Source organism: Neopsephotus bourkii, unplaced genomic scaffold (genome assembly GCF_033783945.1).
Source record: "Neopsephotus bourkii isolate Nb327-2 ecotype Australia unplaced genomic scaffold, CSIRO-AGI_Nbou_v1 NB_969, whole genome shotgun sequence".
NCBI classification, from domain to species: domain Eukaryota; kingdom Metazoa; phylum Chordata; class Aves; order Psittaciformes; family Psittacidae; genus Neopsephotus; species Neopsephotus bourkii.
The window spans coordinates 3,651-13,765 of record NW_026901463.1 but is presented as its reverse complement, the minus strand read 5'-3'; the positions used below and the strand labels follow the sequence as shown (position 1 = coordinate 13,765).

At 50.3% G+C, this 10,115-nt stretch overlaps 1 non-coding gene and 1 pseudogene across 1 annotated transcript; one reads left to right on the top strand and one right to left on the bottom strand.

Annotated features, from left to right (window-relative positions):
• Positions 1-2,466: 2,466 nt before the first annotated feature.
• LOC133215372 (N-lysine methyltransferase SETD6-like) lies at positions 2,467-5,959 on the bottom strand (annotated as a pseudogene).
• A 3,810-nt stretch (positions 5,960-9,769) lies between these two features.
• On the top strand, positions 9,770-9,842 carry TRNAK-UUU (transfer RNA lysine (anticodon UUU)). Its single transcript has one exon. It is a non-coding gene; the product is annotated as a tRNA-Lys (tRNA).
• Positions 9,843-10,115: the final 273 nt, after the last annotated feature.

The following is a 10,115-nucleotide window of genomic DNA, read 5'->3' as shown; positions in this document are numbered from 1 at the left end:
AAGGATGCATGGAGCCTCTGGACCAGTCACAATGGGGTGCTTTTGCCACTCCTTCCCAGTCAGGCTGATTTCAGCCTCTGATACAGTCAACTCTTGGGATCCTCCTGTCACTCCAGTAATACAAATGGGTTCCACCCCTTGATAACTTGATGGCATCAGGGTACACTGTGCACCCGATTATCCCTCTCCTCTACCTGGCTGGAGGCAGGGCCCCTCTAATAGCTATCATAAGTTTCTCCACTTCTTGTACAAAGGGATTAGAGTTCCTTATCACAGGAGTTGGAGTAAAATCAGCTCTTCCATCCCATCTGAGAAACTGGTCACCAAAGACTGGATCAGGAACTCTCTTGTGAGGATCATCCTTGACCATTGTTCTCCATTTCACACACCTGTTCCTCCAGAACTGAGGTAGATTTTCCGTCCCACTTTCTCATGTCTTTCCTGTCATCCCGCAGGTAAAACCATAGGGTGGCCCATGGCATGTACCTCCTCTATCTTCTCTCTTGGGCAATAGGGTGCCTTATATTAATAGCTGAGATGGGGGTCAGTACACGTCGGGAGCTGGACAGATTGTCTCTCAGTTGTTTGATCTCCTGGGTCAGGAGTTTTTCCACAGTAATGATGGAAGGGGTGTGATTTTCTTCAAATGCCCAGAGCCAATGACTCACTTCATTCACTGTTGGTGCTGTTGCTTCCCTCCAGCTCATTAATGCCAATGAGTGGGCATATGATGATGGTGCATTGCGTGTAAACTTCTACCACATGAGTTGTGTACATTTAACTTCATCTGGATCTACAGATGTATTTCTGACATCCAGATGATAGATCATCTCTAGAATGGCTGATTCCCTTAGGGACTGGATGCCTCTCTCTATTGTGGTCCACTTCCTTGGACAAGATATAACATTGTCCTTGTAGGGAAACCTTTCCTTCACAACTGCCAAGAGTCACCTCCAAAGGCCGAGGGACCATTTCTCTTTTGCATTCACTTTGTCAATTTCCCCTTCCCTAGCAAGTGATCTCAGCTGCTTGGCTTTCCCTACCTTCTAGTTTGTGACCCCATTGTCCCAGCATCAGAACAACCAGGTGACGATGTTCTCCCCTCGGATATGGTTGAAATCTTTTCACATATTCTGCAGCTCGGTCATGGTCTAGGATCAAGAAATTACTTCTTCCTCTGGTTCCTGTACTAATTTCCTTCAGATGTTGCCCCCCTCTAGTTTGTGCACTGAGTCTTCATCTTCCTTCACTACATGAGTAGCTTTTTCATGCTGCTTGTTTGCTTTTCGTTTTACTTATAAGGACAACTGATATTGACACATATTGGTCCTTTGGTTGAGTTGTAGTGTCTATCACTATGACTGGAGTGGCTGCAGTGTCTGTTGTCAGGGTTTAAGTAGCTGCAGTGTCTGTTGCTTTGCCATCAGATCCAGAGACTTCTCCTTCCAGAGCATTACAGAACAGGGCTCTGAAGGTATAGGCCAAGCCCCAGCACATTGCAGCAAGTTGTCCCTCTCTGGTATTGCCAGGACGACAGCACACCTCATCTACATGTTTTAATCTTTTTCCCAGATTCCGTACTTGTTCAGGAGTCAAGTTCTAAAGCACTGGAGGGGCTAACTGGCCTAGATACTTGTCCATAATATCCCACACACCCTGCCACTCAGGACTCTCCAGCCTCGGGGAAAATCTCTTGGTGTGGTATTTTTAGGTTGTCATTTAACCTTAGACAAGACCTGAGCCCAACCCTGCTTAGATTCTGACATCAGATGAGATTGGGCGTTCTCATGGTGGTATGGCTGTAGGGAGAACACATGCAGCATATGCCTCAAGATGCTGGTTCCCAGCAAAAGGAGCAAGCTGCTTTCAAGTGTACTCAAAGGATATTCAAAGTCTTTAGAATTCTCAAATGCTGCTGTAAATAGCCTGGTGGGGGAGTGGAAGGTATGAGGGGTTATATCTCCTTCATAGGTTGGCCCTCAGAGCGGGGAGAAAAAGATGCATAATTGTTAATTCCCATTACACGCCTCCCAAAGTATAGGGGTGATGGCCACGCTGAGAATGCAAGCCAGACCAGTTTCATGATCAATGAGTATTATAATACAAGTCCTTACCATGTAGTAAAGCGAAACAAAAACCTTAGCCCAGGCCCCAAAGCTGATAAACATTCAAACAGCAAATGCTCGCTGCAAGTAAGGTATGACATGCTGAAACTTTAAGACCAAGCACAACAACTCTGAGAGCAAATAAATCAACATTGTGATGAGTGACTATTTATTAATCCAAACCAATTAATGCTTATCAGAAATAGGATTTGACTCACTCTGGTCAGATCTGTCATTCTCTCAACACTTCCTGCCCCCCACTGGGTGCCAAAAAGGACTGTTATGGTTTAAGCCCAGCTGGTAACTCAGAACCACATAGACACTTGCTCACTCCCCCCCTTCTTCCCCCCCTGCTCCCAGAGGAATGGAGAGGAGAATCGAAACCCACGGGTTGAGATAAAAGCAGTCCAGTAAATAAGGTATAATACAAAACTACTACTGCTACCACCAATAATAATGATAAGGGAGAGAATATAAAACTAAAATGGGAAATGAAAACAATAAACACAAGTGATGCCCAATACAATTGCTCACCACCCACTGACTGATACCCAGCCCAACCTGAGCAGTGATCTGGGCCTTCCGGGTCACTCCCCCCAGTTTCTATACTGGACATGATGTGCTGTGGTATGGAATATCCCTTTGACTAGTTTGGGTCAGGTGTCCTGTCTCTGCTTCCTCCTGGCTTCTTGTACCCCTTCTCACTGGTAGAGCATGAGACTGAAAAGTCCTTTACCAGAGTAAGCATTACTTAGCAACAACGAAAAACATCTCTGTGTTATCAGAATTGTTCCCAGGCTGAAAGTCAAAAACACAGCACTGCACCAGCTACTAAGGAGAGAAATAATTATTACAGCTGAACCCGGGACACTGGCAGAAGAAACCCACTGCTCCAAGACCAGCCACTGCTGTGCTTTGCTTCTGGCACCTACTTGGAGGACAGCAGACCTGCAAGCCTACCTTGGGTTGTGGTGGAGGATAGGTGACCAATGTAGAAGCGGAATAAGGAGGCAGAAAACCCAGGCATTGCTCCAACACCTGAAATGCTGTAGAACAGGCTTATTTTTCATGCCCTTCCCTGCCCCATCCTTGCCCGCAGTGCTGCTGTGCTCACCACCACCACGTTTATTTTGGCCCTGTTGTTGGTCTTGGTGGTGTACTGCTTTACAAAGCCATACACATGGAGGAGCTGCCAGTTGACCATCTGCCCATACATGGTGAAGATCTCCTGTCATTTGCTGACTGGCTGTATTGTAACCATTCATAACAATTGCTGCTGTGGTGATCACTTGGAAACAAGGTGGCTCCTAGAGGCTCAGATGACCCTCAGCTCTTCCTAGCTCAAGCCAAGCAAGCAGCAGGGAAGGATGTTGAGTAAAATAGCTTTATATTAATGAGGTCTCTGGCTTCACAGATCCAGCCTCCCAGAGGCCTCATGGCAAAGAAGAACCAGAGCATGATGCTGCCTGCTGTAGCAGCTTTGCATTCACAAGGGAGTATTCCAGGTTGGCATTGTGGTTGGCCACACAATTCAAAATATCTGCTACAGGCACCATCATCAGAGGACTGGGCCCCTTATCTTCATCTTCCTCCTCCAAAAGGTTCCTGAAAGCCAAGACAAAGGAGATGAAGACAAGCCAGTTGCATGCCTTGAAGCACAAAGCAAGCTCCATCTTACACTTATGGTTGCAGTTGCATAAGAATTTAAATAACACAGTGTCCTGGGTTTAGCAGTGGCAGTCATTTTTCTCTTTCTTGGTAGCTGATGCAGTGCTGTGTTTTGACTTTCAGCTGGGAACAGAGCTGAAAACAATGATGTTTTGGTTTGGCCAACGACTTTGTGAGCCTCATGCTCTGCCAGGGAGGAGGGGGAGCCGGGAGGAAGCAGAGACAGGACACCTGACCCAAACAGACCAAAGAGGTATTCCATACCACAGCACGTCATGCCCAGGATGTAACTGGGAGTGGCCCGGAAGGGGCTAGAAGGGACTGCAGGTTTGGAGGAGGTATTGGTTGGTGCTTGATCGGGCTGGGGGGCAAGTTAGCGGTTGCCTGGTGATGGGGTGTTGTATCCTCTTCCCTTGTTATTTCCTTTGTCATTACTATTATTGGTGGTAGCAGTAGTGATTTGTGTTATACCTTAGTTACTAAAGTGTTCTTATCTCAACCCGTGGGAGTTGCATTCTTTTTGATTCTCCTCTCCGTCCCTCCAGGAGTAGGGGGAGGGCAAGAAGGGGGGGGGGGAGTGAGTTAACAAGCTGTTTGGTTGGGTTAAACCACGACACACAGTCTACAATCTTTCCTGTCATCCTATTCCTTGTCCTTGATCCTTGTGGGAGCGGAGCCCCAGAAGGAGGTGAGAAATGATTCTCACCTGTAGGCCATGACAAATGCCACCAGCTGCTTGTACAGCTTGGGGTCAAATATGTTGGGGTATGTCTCAATGAAAAGCAGGATCATGGATTTGTACTCCAGGTGGATGCTAGCCAGGTCTTTCTCCACAGCTTCTGGGATGTCTGTTCTCTGCAGGAGCCATCTTTGCTCTTCTTTAGGACTGTTGCAATAAAAAAAGTGGGTTTATCTGTCTGATCCAGGGGAAGGGTCTGTAAACTTCTTCCTCTACCATCTCAGCTTCCTGGTGCTCTCTAAGTTCCTGTCTTCTGGTTATGCCTGAAGCTTGCTCCAACCCCAGGTAGTACGCAGAGGGTCTCTTGGGTTCCTGCTGTAACAATGTGGGGCTAGCACAGTGGGATGGCCCATGTCCATCTCCAGGACGCTTGCTCGGCAGCCCCTGGACCTACATTCAGCTGCCAACTGGGGTGCTGCCCACAGCCCTGTGTAGTTTCATCTTACCAGAACACAGGATGATCCAGGCTCCTGATGTCCTGTCAGAGGGAGAAATAAGGCCACCACTGGGAGTTGCTGGCTGTGTATTTGTGTAGCAGGGCCAGTGGCAGCACCCAACCGGACTGGCTCTGCAGGGGCTCCTGGCCTAAGGAACCACAGATAACAAAGAAAACATGAGTTGACTTGAGGTTTTAATCTTCCCCTCCCAGAACCAAAGCCCAGTTCCACCAGCCTGGCTACAGCATGGACTGGGGAGTTCTGCTATGTTTTGTCTTTGGTTTGGCTGGAGCCAAAGCAGACCTAGAAGTTGCTGCTCTGGAGCTTTGGGTGGGTGAACTTCTCCTGGTCCTGTATACCCCACTATCACCCCTCTCTTCAGCAAGGAAGGAACTGTTCTTTCTCCTAGTCTGTCTGGGCCCTCAAGGAAAGTATCTTTGGTGATGCTAGTGGTCAGCGGTGATGGGATGCCCAACTACCACCCCCTTTCCTCTCTGCTCCAGCCTCCCACATGAGATAGGAGTAATCACTAGGCTTCATTCCAAGCCCATTTTTCTTCCTTTAAAAGGGAAGACCGGGGGAATCAGGCAGAGAAGGTGGGGGAAAAGGGGGGTGGTGCTCTCATTTTTTCCCAGGAGTCCCCTGGATGGAGCTGGTGTGCACGGCATGGTGCACAGGATCTCTCCTACCTGCAGCTCGACGGCAGCCAACACACCCTCCCTATTCAGCCTGCAATGAGATGGGAGCTGTGCCCGAGGTGGGGGTAACAGGCCCTCACTGCCTCACCTTGGGGCTGAGCTATACCCCAGTCTGTCTGCACTGCGCCAGGAAGCTGAAGAGGGGATCGATGCTGCCCTTCCCCCGGGCACTGCTGCCGGTAGCTGCCAGCGGATGGGAACATGGTGGTGAAGCAGCACCCCTTGAGCCAGTCTCAGCTGTGCTGGAGCTGGGGTAGCAGCCCCAGCCTGTGTTCCCCCCAGTACCTCAGGTCTATTGGGCGCTAACACCATGGCGTGCAGATATGTTAATTCTGCTCCACTTGGTTCTGGCCGGGCACTTCTGGGTGTGCAGGAAACCCCACCCCCTTCGACGGTGGCTGCGGGGGTCAGAAAGGGGAGAGTGGGTGGGGTGTGTCTGGGCGGCTCTTTGAGAGAGAGGTCCAGGGGTCACAACACTCCTCCGGGGGGAACAGGAGTCTGCTCTCCAGGGCATCCTGACCCCAGTCCTGGTGCTACTGGTGGGGTAATGCCACCACACATGGGATAAAAGCAGCAGGCTCTAATTAATCATGATCATGAACCAAACGCATGTGTTAAGCCCCATGTGGGGCTTCACCCTTCAGTCCCCCGGGCCATCAATCCTGTCCCTAGGACCATCACAAGGCAGGGTAGGTGACTTCACTAGATGCTCTTAATGAAGCCAATTAGTACAATGAGGTATCTGAAGAGGTCCCCCTTCAGTGGAACTGCTGTCCCTGAGCTTCTGCCCCACACTGTGAACATTTGGGGTCAGCTTTAATCTTCCCCAGCCTGGTAGGGTGGGTTCCTATGGAGCAGAGGGGGCCTATCCTGAAGGACTGAAGGAAGAAGAAGAGAAAACAAGGGATAGACTGTTGGCAAAACTACTGCTGTGACTTGGGCTCGAGCTGAGGCTGCTGTGTCCCCAGTGCAGGGCACTGAGCACTGTGCGGTCCCAGCCTGAGTGTGGCCCCCTGGCCGCTGCTCTCCTGTGGCCAGATCCCCCCTGAGCCAACGGAGCTTCTCCAGCCACTCCGCAGCTCCTGATCCCTCCCTTCCAGTGCATCCCTGCGGCACCGGTGCTTCCCGGGCATATCCAGGACCAGTCCTGTGGGAGCCCAGCCTGTGCCCAGACAGAGTGCTGAGTCCAGTGCACCAGCAGTGCTGGAAGTTGATCCCCAGCAAAGCAAATTCTGAGCTCAACACTGCTGGGTTGTTCTTCTGCCAGGCTGCTGGGATCAGCACCCACAGCCCTGGTTGAGCTCTCTTCTTCCTCCTTTGCCATGTCACTTTGGTTGCTGGCTTTTTGATTCCTGGCTTTTTGGCTGCTCTTGAGAGGACAAACCTGACATTGGTGCCTGCCAGGGTTGAGGTCTTGGTCCTGGTGGTGCTTCTCCTTGTGGGAGGATTCCCTCCACCGTGGTGGCTTTGTTGGGGCAGTGTGGAGTGGAAGAAGTCACAGTATCACAGTATCACAGTATGCTAGAGATTGGAAGGGACCTCAAAAGATCATCTAGTCCAATCCCCCTGCCGGAGCAGGAACACCTAGATAAGGTTACACAGGAATGTGTCCAGGCGGGTTTTGAATGTCTCCAGAGAAGGAGACTCCACAACCTCCCTGGGCAGCCTGTTCCAGTGTTCCGTCACCCTCACTGAGAAGAAGTTTCTTCTCAAGTTTAAGTGGAACCTCTTGTGTTCCAGTTTGTACCCATTACCCCTTGTCCTTTCATTATTGCCACTGAGAAGAGCCTGGCTCCATCCTCGTGACACTCCCCCTTTATATATTTATATACACTAATAAGGTCACCCCTTAATCTCCTCTTCTCCAAACTATAGAGACTCAGTTCCCTCAGTCTTTCCTCATAAGGGAGATGCTCCACTCCCTTAATCATCTTAGTTGCCCTACGCTTGACTCTCTCCATCAGGTCCCTGTCCTTCTTGAACTGAGGGGCCCAGAACTGGACACAGTATTCCAGATGAGGTCTCACCAGGGCAGAGTAGAGGGGAAGGAGGACCTCTCTCGACCTACTAACCACCCCCCTTCTAATACACCCCAGGATGCCATTGGTCTTCTTGGCCACAAGGGAACATTGCTGGCTTATGGTCATCCTGTCGTCCACTAGGACCCCCAGGTCCCTTTCTCCTACACTGCTCTCTAACAGGTCGTTCCCCAACCTATACTGGAACCTGGGGTTGTTCCTGCCCAGATGCAGGACTCTACACTTTCCCTTGTTATATTTCATCAAGTTATTCCCCGCCCAACTCTCCAGCCTGTCCAGGTCTCACTGGATGGCAGCACAGCCTTCTGGCGTGTCGGCCACCCCTCCCAGCTTAGTATCATCAGCAAACTTGCTGATAGTACACTCAATTCCCTCATCTAAATCATTGATGAATATATTAAATAATACTGGTCCCAGTACCGACCCTTGAGGCACTCCACTAGATACAGGCCTCCAACTAGACTCCGCCCCATAGACTACAACTCTCTGGCTTCTCTCCTTCAGCCAGTTCACGGTCCACCTCACTACCCAATCATCCAGACCACACTTCCTCAATTTAGCTGCGAGGATGCTGTGGGAGACTGTGTCAAATGCTTTGCTGAAGTCAAGGTAGACCACATCCACCGCTCTGCCATCATCCATCCACCGTGTTATTTCCTCATAAAAGGCTATGAGATCGGTCAAGCATGACTTCCCCTTGGTGAAGCCATGTTGACTGCCCCTCATAACCCTCTTATCCTTGATATGCCTTAAGATGGCACCAAGGATAAGGTGTTCCATCACTTTCCCAGGAATGGAGGTGAGGCTGACTGGTCTATAGTTACCCGGGTCCTCCTTCTTGCCCTTCTTGAAGACTGGAGTGACATTTGCTTTCCTCCAGTCCTCAGGCACCTCTCCCGTTTCCCAAGACTTGGTAAAGATGATGGAGAGCGGTCCAGCAATGATCTCAGCCAGTTCCCTCAGCACCCGCGGGTGCATCCCATCTGGACCCATGGATTTATGGATGTCCAGATTGCTCAACTGGTCTTTAACCCATTCCTCATTGACTAAGGCAAACTGCTCCGTTGACCTGACTTCATCTGAGGTCTCAGAGGTACAGGGCTCTTCAGGACTGCCTCCGACAGAGTAGACAGAGACAAAGAAGGCATTCAGTAACTCTGCCATCTCTGTATCTTCTGTCACCAGGGCACCCGTCCCGTTCATCAGTGGGCCTACATTGCCTCTGGTGTTAGTTTTATCTGCCGTGTATTTGAAAAAGCTCTTTCTGCTGTCCTTGACCCCTCTCACCAGATTTAATTCTAAGGAGGCCTTAGTCATCCTAGCTGCCTTCCTACATCCTCTAGCAGCAGCCTTATATTCCTCCCAAGCGGCCAGCCCCTCCTTCCATGACCTGTAAACTCTCCGCTTCCACTTGAGCATACCCAGCAATTCCCTATTTAGCCATGCAGGTCTCCTGGCCCTCTTCCTTGACTTCCTACGTGTCGGGATGTTCTGATCTTGAGCTCAGAAAAAGCAATCCTTGAATGCCAACCAACTATCTTGGGCCCCTTTACCTTCAAGCAGCCTTGCCCATGGGATTTCCCCTAGCAATTGCTTGAAAAGGCCAAAGTTTGCCCTGCTAAAGTCCAGGGTTGCAATTCTACTTGCTATTCTACTGGTCCTACCACACAGGATCCTGAATTCCACCATCTCGTGGTTACTGCAACCAAGGCAGCCCTCAACCTTCACTCCTTCAACCAGACCCTCCTTGTTAGTGAGGATGAGATCCAGCAGTGCTCCTCTCTTGGTTGGCTCGTCCACCATTTACATGAGGAAGTTATCATCCATACACTGGAGGAACCTCCTGGACTGCGTCTGGGTTGCTGAGTAGTCCTTCCAGCAAACATCAGGGAAGTTAAAATCCCCCACGACAACCACAGCCTGTGACTGTGAGGCTGCTCTCAGCTGCCTGTAGAAGGCCTCGTCAACTTCCTCACCCTAATCTGGTGGCCTGTAACAGTCAAAGCAAAACTCCACATTGTTCCTCCAATGTCACAGTGAAGCAGGGTCCTCACTGCCTGTCTTTGATCATCCCTATGTGTGAGCCTGGATAGCTCAGTTGGAAGAGCATCAGGCTTTTAATCTGAGGGTCCAGGTCTCAAGCCCCTGTTCAGGTGAAAGCTTTACTGTTCAGGGGCAGAGGAGGAGAGCCCATGGGCAGAAGCAGTAGCTTCTCCCGCTGCTGGGGTCTCCTCAGTCCCTGCTTCTTTTCTATCATGTCTCCAGGGTCAGGGCCAGCCCCATCCCGTGTCCCACACAGCACCACTGCTCTTCCGGCCACCCAGTACCCCAGCGAGAGAGATCCCATGTTACAATGTCCTTAGGTAAAGGTGTAATTTTGGGAGTATACATGGAGGGAGGCGGAGAAATAGGATTGATGGAAGAGGGAG